Consider the following 6,000-nt stretch of genomic DNA (forward strand, 5'->3'; position numbering starts at 1 on the left):
GTGTACAGTTTTTTCTTTCTTTATCCCTAACTTTTGCCCGAACCTTCTCTTCTCTTTTTTTTGGTTCGCCGGGATGCCCTTTTTTTGCCTGGACTATTTTATTCTTTTTGTCCAGCGGGTCTCTTTTACGAAGTAGTTTTTAACCGCGTCCGCATTCACAGGGGATGGAAAATCCTCACCATCCATGGTCGTCAACAACAAGGCTCTACCAGAGAACGCCTTCTTGACCACGAATGGGATCCATAACTGTATGTCCACTTGCCCCTACGATCGTCTTGAGGAGGAAGGATCCTTTTCAACAAAACGTCTCCCACATGATACGCACGAGGTCGCCCTTTTCGGTCAACAACACGCTTCATTCACTGGGTACAACTGCCCCATGACAAGTAACTGCCAACCTCTTTTCCTTAGTCAGGCTCAACGCGTCATACCGAGTCCTTATCCACTCAGCCTTCTCTAATTTCCCATCCCTCAGGACTCTCCACAATGGGATCTAGACTTCAGTAGGTAATACCACTTCCATCCCATACACGAGCGAGCGCGGCGTTGCCCCAGTAGACATATGCACCGAAGATCGATACCCAGGATACAAGCTTCGTACTCAGCCACCATTGTTGGTGCATTCAAATGTTATCCGGGCAACAAAAGGAATGTGGGATCTTTTTGGCGTAACCAACACGACACTAACTCATCCACATTAACCTCCCCATCAGACATCAGAATCCGTTCGGATTCAGGGTCAGGCCCCTCCTCCGGGATCGGTTCCTCACAATCTTTCGATTTGAGCACCTCGAGATGCCTTCATCAGGGAACTCAAACTTCCTTGGTTGATAATCCTCAATGGGTTGCGGGGCGATGTAAACGGACAATACACTCCCCTCGATTGCTTCCTGAGAGGTATACTGAATATCGTATTCAGTCAACATCATTTGCCCTCTCGCAACCTGTCCGGTTAATAATGACTTTTCAAACGCATACTTGATCGGATCCATCTTGGAAATCCACAAAGTGGTATGAACCAGCATATACTGTCTCAGTCGGCGAGCAGCCTATGCCAAAGTACAGCAAGTTTTCTCGAGCAGTGAATGTATTGTTTCGCCGTCGATAAACTCTTTGCTAAGGTAAATTGCATGCTCTTTTCGACCAGACTCGTCATGCTGACACAATACGCACCTCATACACCCCTCGAGGGCTGTCAAGTACCAGATTAACAGTTGTTCCTTCCACAGGAGGCATCAGAATCAGAGGTTCCTGCAACTTATTCTTTTATCTTTCAATGCCCCTTGGCAATCATTATCCACCTGACCATTTGATCTCTTTTTGTTGAATGGGTTCCCATGTGGCTATCAGATGAGATATGAACCGTGAAATGCAATTCAATCTATCTAAGAAACCACAAACCTTCTTTTGTTTTCGGTTCAGGCATTTCTTTGTATTGCTTTTTTTCTTTCTTTTATTTTCTTTCTTTCTTTTCTCTTTTTTTTAGCAGGATCAACCTCGATTCCTCTTATCCGCTCACCATAAACCTCAGCACCTTACCGGACAACACTCCACAAGTGTACTGATTCGGACTCAACCTCAGTCTGAGTTGTCTCAACCGATCAAACAACTTGGCCAGATCCACCAGATGCCCCTCTTCTGCTTGGGACTTTGCTATCATGTCATCAACATAGCATTCAATTTCATGATGAATCATATCATGAAACAAAGTCACTCTGATACGTGGCACCGGTGTTCTGCTTCGCTAGAGGACAGTCTTCTCTCAATGGTAGCTTGTGCACAACGACATCGGTATCCGACCCTGGCATATCCTGACACGACCAGGCGAAGGTATCTCCATGTTCTTTCAACAAGGCTACCATTCTGCTCTTGACTCGCCTCTGAAGCGGCCCTAACCTTCACTTCCTTTCTGACCTCGGCGGTGCCTGGAATAACAATCTTGAATCGCTCCTCGTGCGGTTGAATCACTCTCTCCTCTTGTCTTAACAACTTGGCTAATTCCAGTAGATCACAATCTTCTTCGCCTTATTCTTCGGCATGATAGATCGGATTGTCGAAGTCATACAGAGGTGTAACCGAATTGTTATCAATGAGATCAGGAGGATAGTCACTTTTGAGGTCGGAACAAGACAGATCAAAAGGAAAGAAAAATGAAAATAAACATTGCCATTTTTATTTTTATTTTTAAACTGCAAAAATAAATGAAAAACAAGGAACACCGCTTTTAATTACAAAAACATCCATTTATTAATGATGCAAAATGTTGCACAATGAAACACGTGAGATGGCCCTTACAATGGACCATTACGTTTCGGGCAAAACGTATGGCTTTCATGCAAACAAAAAATTGAAAAACAGAAATACTACACTTCAGGATGAGTGACAGTGATGATCCTTGAGGCCTTCCAATTCCCTGGTACGCACGATTTTATCCACGAGTCAAGCTCGCGGTCACTGTCAATCTCTTCACCCACTGTACAGGCGTGACCTGGATCCAGCATTCCGGCACTAACGAATGTGAACGGTGGACGACGTCCTCTGTTTTGTCTAGACGACTCTTGATCTGGCTGATAGCCAACCCCAAACATATCCGCTTTCACCATAATGTCTATGATCTTTCCCTAGCCTAGGGCTTCTCCGTTCTTCACCACTTCCATGGCCTGTTTGTAAGAAGAAATGGACAGCTTCTTCTCTTTCTCAGCAAGAATGGCATTCTCCACCTTGACGGTTTCAATTGCCTGACGTGGTGTTTCAACTTTTTCACCGTCCATTTCTACTTCCATCATTCCCTGGATCGTTCCCCCATCATTGCACACCCATTTATGGCGACAGCCGCACAACAGTTATTAACACTAAGGAAAACTCCCCTCTTCATCAGATGTTTTGGGACCACAGACACTGAAGTTTTTAACTGATCCCCCTCAGTCACCTCTGTTCCTCTCTTGTCCTTTGACATCACCTTCACCTCTACAGGACCATGCATTGGCATGGGGTTAGCATTATCATTCAGTATCTGTGCCAAACTGATGGCCTTGGAATCCACCATGTCCTGGACGACATGCTTAAAAGCTCTACAACCCTCAATGTTATGTCCGGGTGCCCCAGAATGAAACTCGCACCTGGCATTCCCATCGTAATTTGCAGGCCTCCGATGCGGTTCTACAGGAATCAATATCCTTGGCCGAACTAACCCAAGATCCCTCAACCTCTTGAACAGAAAGGCATAAGTCACGAGTGGCTTATCAAACTGACAATCCGTCGTCCCCTTCTTCACTTGGCCCTTAGCTTTCTGTACTTTCTGCTGAGGTGGTGGTTGCTGTTGTACAGATGGATTACCAACAGAAGTGGTTACAGTGGCAGCATAAGGGTGGTAACGATCCTTACCGCGTTCTTTCTTGGCCTGCACACCACCTGATTCAACCTCCTTCTTGAGCTGACCATTGCCAGAGGGCTTCTTTACTACGGATGACGGAACCTTTCCCTGAACTTTCTCCTTTATCATCCATTCCTCAATCCTCTCCAACCTCTCAGCAATTGCTTTCTGCCCCAAGGCGAGCCCTTGCACGACTTTGAACAGCTCTCTCATCATCTCTTTCAATTCGAGAATGTCGGCATTAGACGGATCCATCAGTTTGAGTTTGTTGAGTCTGGCTGGATATCTGAACGGAATAGCTATGCGCACCGGTTAGATACTGACACCTACAAAACAGCAAACAGGTTAATATGACTCACACATGCAATGTCTATCCGTATGAGGCATTGTCCTTTGATTCTGGTTTCATTGAGACAGATAATATTTTAACAATAATATTCTGACATCAGGATGTCTCTCGATCAGAATCTCAAAAAACAGACCCTGAGTACGGATATACATGGGTTAAATGCAGATGAATGTGAAATGGGAATGATGCAGATGCATGAATGCAAATCACTGTGCCATCTTCCAAGTCATCTGAAGACCCAATAAGTCTCTGAACCAGTCACAGTCATCTGAGGGACTAAGTCACCATAAATCCAACTTGGGGAGTTCCGAAATAAACGGAACCGGAGGTTATATCACTGTCATCACAGGAAATCCACTGAACGGATGACAACCAGATACTCTAAACAAATGTCCTCAAATTCAACCCGGGGATCCGAAATAAACGGAACCTGTTGATAGATATCACGGACAGAATTCCGGCGTGTCAGAGATAGATATCCATAAGTCCATCTGAACCAGAGTCACCAACAGGATCACAAGTCACCAACAAGTCACCGACAAGTCACCAACTGTACCTGTAATAATGATCATTCCCTCCCCACTCACGGGTGTCATCTAGGCCAGGATAAGGTCAAGAGAAACGCAGGATAAACAACCCTTTCATAGAATATCATCATGTACACACCAGGTGTATGTACCGATAACACCCCATCAGAGTCTGAACTGCTCGTGATATCAAGTTCCGCTAAGTGGCGCAATACCACCCGCTTCCCAAGAATCACTCTATTCCTAGGTGTCCTAGAGTTCACTCATAGCCTGGGTATTGGGCCTTTTACCTCATGTAACTCCCGCCCCAACAGAGAAACAGACAACCAGCCAGCACAATGAAAATATGATGCATGCAAACATATAATGCACATATATACAATCATATCATAATCATAAATGCAATAAATAAACAGCAAAAGCAACCAAACCCTATCCTAAAGAGCGCTAGGACTGACTCGCTTAGGGAAGATGGACCAGCAAGAGGTCAACTTCTCTTTATTTCCCCAGCAGAGTCGCCAGCTGTCGCATTACGCGAAAAACCAGCGGGAAAACGAAACAACAGAGTCGCCACCCTGCGTTATTTATCCCAAAAGAGGTAAAGGAAACGCTCGAAGTAAACCTGGATAGAACATGGTCTCGCGACCAGAGAAAGATGGGATCGGGAGTCGGTTATGCGAAGGGAATATATTAGCACCCCTACGCATCCGTCGTACTCGACGGGATCCACGCTCAGAAAGAATAGAAAGAAGGTTGCTAAAAGACTGCTCACAAACTGCACAAGGCTGAAAGGAAACAAATAGAAAGACAAAAGAAACGAACTCGGCAGGATATCGCATCCTGGGCCTACGTAGTCTGTCAGACACAGACATCAGAGTCGACGTAGTTCGGAACAGGGGAAATATGCTCGCTAGGATGTCGTATCCTATGCATACGTATCTTCTCTGACCGGAGAAGAATCAGAGCACTCGTAGCTCGGCTAACGCACGCCAAACAAAACACAAACAGGAAACCGACTGCCAATCGTTGGACTTACGTCAGACTCCACACACACGGGCAAACATGGAAACCGAACGCCAATCGCTGGACTTACATCAGACTCCGAACCAACAAACACACACACAGGAAACCAATTGCCAATCGCTGGACTTATGTCAGACTCCAACAAGCAAACAAGACACAGGAAACCGACTGCCAATCGCTGGACTTATGTCAGACTCCAACAAACAAACAAGATACAGGAAACCGACTGTCAATCGCTGGACTTATGTCAGACTCCAAACAAATACAAGAAGAAGAAGGGTCTCGATTGCAACTAGGGCAAGAGAAAGGGAAGGTCTCAATCGCAACGAGGGCGAGAGAAAAGAATTAGTGTTAGTCGTCAGTCAAACTCGACAAGACATCGCATCTCGTGCCTACGTATCTCATATGGACATGAGAATCAGAGTTGTCGTAGTTCGACTAAACTATTCTTGTTGGTTTGTGTTTTTTAAGTGGACAACGTCACTACGCCTGTAGTAGAAGGAGTTAACGCCTGTAGCTCGACCTTTGGAGACTTACTCGCTTGTAGTAGAAGGAGTTAACGTGTCCTTAAGAGGGGATAATGTTTGTTTGTGTTTTAGGAAAGCTCACGCAAGAAAGGAAGTCCTAGACGAAGGAACCGTGCTACCTTAATTGACATGCAAACGAGACTACGCGGAGTCTAGCAAACCTAGGGGATACAATCATACCACACAAACACATACAGCATT

The sequence above is a fragment of the Lathyrus oleraceus genome, chromosome 2, assembly GCF_024323335.1.
Source record: "Lathyrus oleraceus cultivar Zhongwan6 chromosome 2, CAAS_Psat_ZW6_1.0, whole genome shotgun sequence".
Taxonomy (NCBI): Eukaryota; Viridiplantae; Streptophyta; class Magnoliopsida; order Fabales; family Fabaceae; genus Lathyrus; species Lathyrus oleraceus.